This window comes from Triticum dicoccoides, chromosome 3A, assembly GCF_002162155.2.
Source record: "Triticum dicoccoides isolate Atlit2015 ecotype Zavitan chromosome 3A, WEW_v2.0, whole genome shotgun sequence".
Taxonomy (NCBI): domain Eukaryota; kingdom Viridiplantae; phylum Streptophyta; class Magnoliopsida; order Poales; family Poaceae; genus Triticum; species Triticum dicoccoides.
Window position 1 is genome coordinate 4983236 of NC_041384.1, and position 11012 is coordinate 4994247.

The 11012-nt window shown below is 42.0% G+C and overlaps 1 long non-coding RNA gene across 1 annotated transcript in view; it reads right to left on the reverse strand.

Annotated features, from left to right (window-relative positions):
* The window catches only part of LOC119266593, a 100392-nt gene extending 93398 nt beyond the window's left edge, over positions 1–6994 (reverse strand). The window contains exons 1-3 of the long non-coding RNA XR_005132052.1: positions 6438–6994; positions 5782–5993; positions 3731–3955 (exon numbers count right to left, since the gene is read on the reverse strand). This is a non-coding gene — a long non-coding RNA (uncharacterized LOC119266593). The remainder of the gene's footprint in view (positions 1–3730; positions 3956–5781; positions 5994–6437) is intronic.
* Between the last annotated feature and the right edge of the window lie 4018 nt (positions 6995–11012).

Sequence of the window (11012 nt, forward strand, 5' to 3'; positions counted from 1 at the left end):
TGGCCTGGCCAAAATTGACCTTTAGTACCGGTTGGTGGCTCCAACCGGTACTAAAGGCCCATCCTACATAAGTGGCACTTACAAATTTGGTCAGTTTTTATCTGCTTCTTCTCCTCTGCCCCGTCGCCCGCCGCCCCCATCGCCACCCCTTGTCGACGCCCCCGTCGCCGCCCCGTCCCCGTCCCCGTCGCCCGCCACACTTCAAAATGAAGAACATATCCATGAAGGTGGCAGACGCCGTTGCTTATACAAATCCCCCCGAAGCAACCTTCCATTGCAACCCGATTCCAGCCGGCTATGCTCGTGTCATGGTTGATGAGGTGGTGGACCAATATTCGGGGCTAGAGCTTGACATTCCTGGGCATCACCAGGAGCACACACTGGGAGAGGCCATACATCATATCATCCTATGGAGAAAGGATTGCATCATCTTTCGAAGGCCACCGACACCGCGTCGTCATCCGACTCCTCCTTGATGTGAGGCCACTCCTCCTCCAAGTCCGGCATAGCAGTAGGCCACTCCTCCTGCTTCAAGTCCGGCACAGCATGAGGCCACTCCTCCTGCTTCAAGTCCGACACCGCGTGAGGCCAATCCTCATGCTTCAAGTCTGGCACATTGTTAGGCCCCTCCTCCTGCTCCAACTCAGCCACCTCAGCCGTCTCCGCCGCCTCAGCAATCGGGGAAGAGAGACGCCGCAGCTATGATGCGTAGCGCTACGAGTCGAGGTAGTACAGGAGGTATAGGCGGAGTCAAGCGATATAAATATGGTCCAAGCCTCGCTCCTCTTCCTCAGAGGCCTTACGACATGACCAAGGAGCAAAACGTAGCCATAGTGAAGGCCCTAGTGGACGGCCATTTTGGACCGAAACCGGCACCGCCGCCAAGGGAGAAAGTGCCAGAGGAAAAGATTGCCACTTTATTCGTATGGCTAGACCACCAGCTCCCAAGCCTGTTGACTCAGACTATGAGCGCCAAATCAGGAAGGCACATTGAGCACGAGTACAGAAGGAGTCGAGCTCAAGCTCGAGCCAAGCAGCTGGCAAAAAATGCGGAAAACCGTTCCCCAGCTGGGAGAACAGGCGACGCAATCGATACCCCCGCTTGTTATGCCAACAACACATAAGAGTACCGGCGCCCTATATATATGTGGGCAAACCGTTAACGTTCCCCAGCTGGGCAATCTGGTAATAACCGAGGAGCATATAATGCAGGCTGAAATGATCGGTATGACTGTTGGACAACTCCTTGAGATCGAGCACATGTCTCCACTTAGAGAGGAGGGAATAAAACGAAAATATGTCCGTGGTGAACCTTTGATCAAGCCCGAGGAGGTCAAGAGCCTCCCTATGAGAATGTATGAATTGCATCAATGGTACATGAAAATTTGCAAGACCCACAATCTACAGTTCCTCATGGTGAAAGTCAAGGAAGAGGATAATTCCATATGCTAGCTCTGTCTATTGAGTATACAGAACTGTTTCAGTTATTCAATTATGACGCACTCGACAAATCTATCGTCAGTTGCTATTGTCTGTAAGTGATTTATTTCTGTAATTTAAGTCTCAAGCTAGCTGTAGTGCTCTCGTTGATCATTACATGTAATTATCCTTACTATATATTTTTTTCTGTGGTATTATGCAGGATGAAGATGTCCGAAATGAGAAAAGCTGGACGCTATGGCATTGGGTTCATTGACCCAAATACCATTAATGAAGAGACATGTCATATGAACATTATAAACAAGAAATAGAGAATAACATGCTAGAGTTCTTGAAGCGCCTCATTACCAATGCAGATATAGTACCACTACAAGAAATATGTCAACTTGTGACCTTGACTATTGGTCAATGACAGGTCATTGTTTTTCATTTACGACCTTTTTTGACCAAAAACAGAAGGTCAAAAGCTGGCGGTCGTAAACTGAAATTAACGACCTTCTCTATGAGAAGGTCGTGGACATTTACGACCAAAATATGCCTATTGTTTTGTTTTGTCACTAGCAGCCTCCCCAAGCCACGTAGGCATCCGACGTGGCAATCTGATGTGGCATAAGATTCAGCCCGGTCGAATTCAGTTTTCTACATGAGCCTAGCCCAACAATTTGGCTTTTTTAATGTGTTTTTTTCCTGTGTTTTTATTAGCTACATGGGTCTGACCCAGTAATTCAGCCCATGTATTATTTTTTAGGCAAGCCCTTTTAATATATGTATTTTATGTTAATTTCAGTAAGCTACATGGGCCTGGCCTACAATTTGGCCTTTTTATTTTCTAGCGCACAACATTTTGCAGTCAATTTATTTTTTATTTCCAACTTTTGTTCCCAGCTCCAGTTTACAGATGGGTCCCAAATGTCAGATTTTTCATGACTTGTTAATAAGAAATATATATGTATATATCAAACAGACAGAAGAGAGAAAGCATATGAAAATCTTCAAATAATAGCTAAAATAAGTTTATTATAATATGCTATACAGAACAGAACACGTGAAACTACATACACTCATTCACATCACAACAACCAGTTTTCATACAATCATTCACATCACATCAACCAGTTTAACCATCGAATCTTGCATACCCAGGAACTTCAAACTTCACCCAGATCCACACAATCATAAATAATGGGATCTACAAATAGACCGCTCTACCAGTACAAAAGCTAGCTGCTCTTCAACATGGGTAGAAGTCCTCAATGGAGTTCCATTCACCTACCAGAACAGAATGGAATATCAAGTACTTGCATTCTTCAAGAAGATTACAACCAACATATATATGTACGGGGACATCAGGAAAGCTGATGGAGCAAAATCAAACAACAGATAAATCAAGTAAACAGACCATTTGGAAAAAAATATACTACCAGGCTTGAACATGAGCATAGAAAAGAAAAGATGATTTCAGTGAAATTAAAACTGCCAATGAAAGCTAAATAACAGTTCAGCTGATTAATTCCTAGTATGGAGGAATATCACAAAATTAAACAAGATGGTCGTGCAAGTTTCTATACAAGTATTCGTGATTACGGTTTGTTATCATCGTCTAAATTCTCCAACATGCACAAAATTAATTAATATATCTGAATGTGCTACCAATGAAGCAAATTCTAAAAGATACACGGACAGGGCTTAATTAGCTAACCATGTCATTCTATAAACACACAGCAAACTCAATGATAACGTGTATAGTTATTACCATATAGTTTCTATATGAGTATTCATGATTTCCTTTTGTCATCATCATTTAAATAGCTTGGCGAACATTGACAGCAAAGAAACAAAAAATTTAAGTCAATAGCTTTGTGAGCATGTAGTAGATTGTTCACATCCTTATGAAATACATGGCAAAGAAGCTTTACCATGTAGACAAACACCCACTAACTCAGACACTACAGGTGCTTGTTTCATCATGTTACAAAGGAGAAGCACAAACCACAACTTTACTCCACACACACACACACACACACACACACACACACACACACACACACACACGCACACGGACCAGTAGGTCAACAAGAGGACATAGATTAGACCAAATCCACATAAACAAATCCATACACATAGCAGGATAACTAGATATTGGCCAATTGGTTTGATCAGGAGCAACAGTGCATATTTTCCCTAAACCTAAAATTGCCATAGTGCGTAAATCATGCCACTGGTCAGAGAATAACACCACAATCACCAGTACAAGGCCACCAGAAGCACCACAGAGAGGGATAGAGATCACCTAGGTGGTTTGTAGCCAAGGAAGAGGCACAGCCGGCCGCGGTTGCGGCAGAGTTACTTGCAACGCATACGCAGATCCTTGGGGCTTGTTGTCTTTACCAACACTTCATCCCACAAAACAACTCCCTTGGCTGCCATGTCACATGCTTCTACTGCCTTGTCCGCCATGTCATAGATGCATCCAGAGTAGTTGGACTGAGATCCTCCAGCAGAGGGGCACAACCAACTAACATACAAAAGGAGAAACGGTCACTTTAAACGGTAATAATATTTTAGGTCTGACTAGTACTAAAATCAACAGCATCTGACTCTATATAAAAAATCAACAACATGTTGTAACAGTACGACTGTGCTCCCAATCATAAACAACAAGATTCGGGACATTTATCATGCCAACAATACCACTAGTAGTAGTACCAATGTGTTAACAAAATTTAGGCCAGTAAACCAGGACAAAGCCCCTGCTGCTCTCAAACAGTAGGTCAACGCCATAAGCTTTGATTTCTGGCAACTAGGGGAATTGGATCAATTGCAATTCAAGATGGTGCATTATTTGCTAGTGGCAAAGCAGGTTCGTTTTTACTGGGTACTAACAAAGTTGGTTTTTACTAGGTAGCGGCATAGTAAGTTGTGACATTTAAAAAAAATAGTAAGAAAACCAGCGGCGGCTGCTCCAGCCCGCTGCTCTCCTCCTCGACACCGCCACTGTAAATTTTGCTAGCAATCATCAGCAACAAGTACAGAGTAAACTGGGACTTTGTTGTAGCTACAGAAACTGAAACAACACACACATCATGGAATTTCATATCATAGCCAACAAATATTTTACCGGAACACAGGGTGTTCTTCTCCGTATTTTAGAAACATGCAAACAAAGGTTTCAGTACAAACAAACAAGTGGAGTAGACAAATTTCAGAACAGAATGTGTTCGCACCGTTTGGTTTATGTGCTTGGTTTATTTAAACAGAAGTTTCTGTACAAATAGACAAGTGGAGTTAAAAAAATATAGAAACTACATAAGCTGCACATTCAGGTTGTGATACTCCCATCTTCAGTATATGCATGTTGTGATACTCCCATCTTATGCAATTTGACTCGCAGAACAAGAACAAAACTGATTTTGAACATTCGATGCAAAATACGGTAAATACGTCTTGTATCTACTCCTTGGCTCCTGTTATTTCAACTGTAAATTTAGCCAGCAATCATCAGCAGCAAGTACAGAGTAAACTGGGACTTTGTTGTAGCTACAGAAAATGAAACAACACACACATCATGGAATTTCATATCATAGCCAACAAATATTTTACCAGAACACAGGGTGTTCTTCTCTGTATTTTAGAAATATGCAAACAATGGTTTCAATACAGTCAAACAAGTGGAGTAGACAAATTTCATAACAGAATGTGTTCGCACCATTTGGATTATTTGCTCGGTTTATTTAAACAAAAGTTTCTGTACAAATAGACAAGTGGAGTAGCATGTGTTTACTTTGCATGCTCAAGGTACACTAGTCTGATGAAAACAATATGCTCGAGGTAAATTAGCTTGCATGCTCGGAGTACATTCAGAAATTCTGAACAACATCAAATTGGCTAAATAACTTGGCCTAGAACACCAATCTTAAAGTGAATTTATGAGAGCAGTACATTCATGAAGTTCTACTCTGAATTTTAACTTTCTTTATCTGAATTTTCCGCAGCGGGGTAATATCTCAAAAGAAAACAACACTGTAAACAGGCAATTGACTAAAACCCGGAGTACTATGATAGGGAATACCCACATTCATTTCAGAAATTGGTGTTGGACATACGACAACCCCTTGAAGTACACCTAAATTTATACTGAATTCCTTGCTCTCTGACTAAAACCCGGAGTAGAAACATAAGGAATTGAAATGCCTGCATTCATTTCAGAAAGAAAACATGTAGATCTTGGAGGTTGAAGCACTAAGATTAAGGAGTAACTTAATCAGAAGGGCCTAGCAAGCTAGCACAAGCATCAACAGCCGTTTTAATCAATCAGAAGGGCAGGAGTAGCTTAATCAATACCCTTATCCGTGAATTACAGGTAGGACTCAATATTGGAGGTTCGTGTTGGGCTCTTGGTGGCGCTGCCAGCCTGCCGCCTTCCCTTGGCGCTTGAGTAGGCCGTCAACTCCTTGTTGTACGCCATCCTCATGTTCATACTCATAGCAAGGGCGGCAGACCAGGAGGGCGCACTCATTGCAGGCCTGACCACCTGCGCCTTTCAACTCCTTACCCTGCATCAGCAAGATCAAAACAAGGTTAGTATACAACCCTACGAAATTAACACAACTTGCCAGGAGACACAGCAATTCCTCATGTATTCATTGATGCTACGTGAGGAAATCATCTGCTTGGCTTAAAGTTGAGACTATGATCATCAATGAATACTAAACAAGGTCCCAATATATCAGTGCGGTCTGGAACAGAAAAATCTCTTAATTGCTCCACCACTCGTCAATTAACAGAGAGGGAAAATGCGCCAAATAAACAAATCCAGCTCGCAACTACGCAACCCCCGCTGTTACCCCTAATCTCACAACCTAGATCCACTGCCTCGTGCGTGCCAGATCCACCGATGCGTGCACCGCATGAAGGAGCTGTGACGAGCAGAGATGACACCGAAACATTAAGGCGTCAAGGCAGGCAGGAAGGGTGAGAGAGGGGGGAGACAGACGTACCCATCATGGTCGGAGATCCGCGGTCACCATGGCCGGAGATGGACGGATGACAGCGCGCGTGGTGGAGGTCGACGAAGAACCGACATCGTGGTTCAAGCAGTAGATGACGGCGTCGTGGTTGAAGCAGTAGACGATGCAGTAGCAAATCACCAGGGCCATCGCGGCAGGATCCCCTGAGAGAAGGTGGGTGCGGATCCGCCGTCGGTGCCCCGTCCCCATCCATCCATGGGCGATGGCTGGGTTTCGGCCGCTGTTGCCACATCCGTAGATCTCAGGAGGAAGGGAGGGAGGGAGGTCGCCGGTGGGGGTGGTAGTCCGCCAGCGGCGGCATTGGAGAGGAGTCGGGGGAGGGAGAGGAGTCGGGGGAGGGAGTGGGTCTCTAGCCAGGGAGGGGAGGGGAGGTGGAGGCCATGGTTGTGGTCGCCGACGGTGTTGAAGTGGTGAGCGCCGCCACGGGAGAGGGAGAGGGGACGCTGGAGAGATAGAGAGATGGATGGGTGGGGGCTGGTTGAGAGGAGGTCGCCGCCGGCCCATGGGATTGGGGGAGATGAGGTGGAGGGAGGGGTCGGGAAGAGGATTGGATCGAATCGTGGGAGGCAAGAAAGAAAGGAGGCGAGGGGTGGATGGAAAAGGACCAGAGGACAGAGCTAGGGTTTCGGGGTTGGTGTGGAAGGGTTGAGGATGGTCGTTGGATCTGCGAGCATCCGTATGATGCACGATCCGCGTGATACATCCACGGACCAATCACAATGAAGTATGATGTTATGACCATCTAAATAGGTCATAGTTGCCTAAAAATAATGTGTTAAAATCATGTGATCTCATATTGTGCACAAATGATCAATCTTATGGCCACATTATTGGCATAGTTTGTTCAAATGATCTCATATTCTGCACAAGGGTGCATCTTGGAATTTCAAACAATGTTGCCTAAGGGAGTTTTCATTTTCTTTGCATGGAAAATATATTTTCCATTTTCTGAGTGCCCGAAATGAGTTTTTTTATTGCGAAGGACCTCCCAAATAATTGTTGCAAAATTGGACCAGATCAATTTTCTAAAATACTAGGACATATTTAATGCACAATTGACAAAATGGTCAGGTATAAAAAGTTTTGATCCACCTCTCATGAAAAAAGATAAATTTTCACCGATTCAGCTGGAAGCGGGTCAAATTTGAACTGTAGCTACCTTGTAGTTTGCTCTTTATTTTTTTCAAAAATCATTTCTAGGTACATAATTATCTATTTAATCAGAGAAACACCAAAAAATCCAAGATTCAACCACTAGCTAGGAACGGTCATTCCCGCCGTTTTGACCGCATTTCGAAACGGGCATAAAAATTCAAAAAAAATCAAAAAACTGGGAAACCTTCGCATTGTGTCATTATTTGTGGCAAAGTTCCCAGGAAAAATAACAAACTTGTAATACAACAATTATTTTTAAATAGTGTTCTCAGAAACAAGTTATCTTGTGTGGAGATCAATGGCTTTCAAGACAAATGATCAATATTATGGCCACATTCATGGCATAGTTTGTTCAAATGATCTCATATTATGCACAAGGTGCATACTCGAATGGAAAACAATGTTGCCTAAGGAAGTTTTCATTTTTTTGGACAAAAAAGCCATTTTCCATTTTTCGAGTGTCCAAAAGGAGGTTTTTTTGTGAAGGACCTCCCAAATAATTGTTGCAAAATTGGACAAAATCAATTTTCTAAAATACTAGGACATATTTAATGCACGATTGACAAAATGGTCAGGTGTAAAAAGTTTTGATCCACCTCTGGTGAAAAAGACAAATTCCCGCCGATTCAGTTGGAAGTGGGTCAAATTTGAACTATAGTTGCCTCGTAGTTTGCTCTTTATTTTTTCCAAAAATCATTTCTAGGTACTAAGTATCTATTTAATCAGAGAAACACCAAAAAATTCCAAGATTCAACGACTATCTAGGAACGGTCATTCTCGCCGTTTTGACCGCATTTTGAAACGGGCATAAAACTGCAAAAAAATCAAAAAATTGGGAAACCTTCGCATTGTCTCATTATACGTGGCCAAGTTCCCAGGAAAAATAATAAACTTGTAATACGGCAATTATTTTAAAAAAGTGTTCTAAGAAACGAGATATCACGTGTGGAGATCAATGGCTTTCAAGCCAAATGATCAATCTTATGGCCACATTCATGGCATAGTTTGTTCAAATGATCTCATATTGTGCACAAGGTTGCATATTGGAATGGAAACAATGTTTACTAAGGAAGTTTTCTTTTTCTTTGGACAAAAGAACCATTTTCCATTTTTTGAGTGCCCAAAAGGAGGTTTTTTTGTAAAGGACTCCCAAATAATTGTTGCAAAATTGGACCAAATCATTTTTCTAAAATACTAGGCCATATTTAATGCACAATTAACCAAATGGTTGGGTGTAAGAAGTTTTTATCCACCTCTGGTGAAAAAGACAAATTCCCGCCGATTTAGTTGGAAGTGGGTCAAATTTGAACTGTAGTTGCCTCGTAGTTTGCTCTTTATTTTTAACAAAAATCATTTCTAGGTACATAAGTATCTATTTAATCAGAGAAACACCAAAAAAATTCCAAGATTCAACCACTAGCTAGGAGCGGTCATTCCCGCCGTTTTGACCGCATTTTGAAACGGGCATAAAAAATTCAGAAAAAACAAAAAATTGGGAAACCTTCGCATTGTGTCATTATATGTGGCCAAGTTCCCAGGAAAAATAATAAACTTGTAATACGACAATTATTTTTAAAAAGTGTTCTCAGAAATGAGCTATCATGCGTGAAGATTCATGGCTTTCAAGCCAGATAATCAATCTTATGGCCACATTCTTGGCAAAGTTTGTTCAAATGATCTCATATTGTGCACAAGGGTGCATCTTGGAATTCCAAACAATGTTGCCTAAGGGAGTTTTCATTTTCTTTGCACGGAAAATACATTTTCCATTTTCCGAGTGCCCGAAATGAGTTTTTTTGGTGAAGGACCTACCATATATTTGTTACCAAATTGGACCAAATCAATTTTCTAAATTACTAGGCCATATTTAATGCACAGTTGACAAAATAGTTGGGTGTCAAAAGTTTTGATCCACCTTTGGTGAAAAAGACAAATTCCCGCCGATTCAGCAGGAAGCGGGTCAAATTTGAACTGCAGCTGCCTCATAGTTTACTATTTATTTTTTACAAAAATCATTTATAGTTACATAATTACCTATTTAATCATAAATGCATGGTTTGGTGGCGATACGTCGAGGTTTGGGCGGTGGCCGAGGCCCCCAACTCTAGAGCGCGTAAACTCGCATGCCCGCCGCGCGATCACCGCGTGACCGTGGCGTTGCCATGTGTTCTGGGCAGCCTAGGCATGTCTAGTGGGTACTCCCCATGTAGGTGCTAGGAAGAAACTTACAACATAATATTCTCACGAGGATACCGATCGATGCTCAAACATGAATTAGCGGCCAAGTGTTTGATTAGGGGTACGGGAAATGTACATGGCTAATGGCGCAAGTTTTGGCTGAGGATGATCGGTTACTAAGAAGACCGTCTTCACAAATTTTCAGCTCAAAAGGAGGAGTCTAGGTGGTACTTGCTTTGCAAACTACCAAACTGGACATAAATACGAATGTTGAAGCTCGGCTCAAAATAATGAATGGATTGCGCTGGCATTTGGTGGAGGATGGTTATTTGGGCATAGGAAAGCACTGTAGAAAATGGATACTATTCGGACATGCCAAAGTGGTACTTCCTTCACAAACTGTTGTTCTGAACAAAATAGGAAAATGAATATTTTTGAATTATTTTTGAACTAGGCAAGGAAGGTTTTTACATATTTGACGAAGGTATGTCCAAAAGAATTTATGAGATTTTTTGGGAATTTTGGGAATGACAGAAATATAGGTTGCTTCACAACCTAGGGCAAAAACTACCACATGGACATGACACATAGGCAAAACTGATGAGGTGGCGCCTAGTCATAGCAACCCACCACAATTTACAAGGCTATGACCATCTATATTGGTCATTAACAACTAGAAATAAGGCAGCGGACTAGCGCTGTTTGCTTTATGACCATTTCATGTAAGGAAATTATGACCTTTCTGACCAAAATGGTCGCAATGGTTTAGGGTTTGGAGCCCCCCGAACAGCTTTTGACCAATTGGTCTGAAATGGTCATAGATCTATGACCATTTCTTCCAGGGTCACTGACAGAAGGTCACTAGTTGACATATTTCTTGTAGTGTACTTCCTTACAACTTCCAGTGAGTCACACTATCTTGTACTACAAATTCTGTTTTTATTACTAGCTAGATGTTAATAAGTGTTTAGGGTTTAGGGTTAGTTGATGAGTGATATGCACATGTACGCTTAATTTATACATGCAAACGTGCGCATGCAGGTACCACTGGATCTTGGTAGACATTAAAGTTAAAAAAAGAAAAGTTGAAGTACTGGACTCACTGCTTAAAAAACCTAAAGAGTACTCAATCGTGAAGGGGATAGTCAACAGGTAATATCAATCTTTATATATATGTCCTGATATCAACTAATTAATAAGTCATTTATTCAT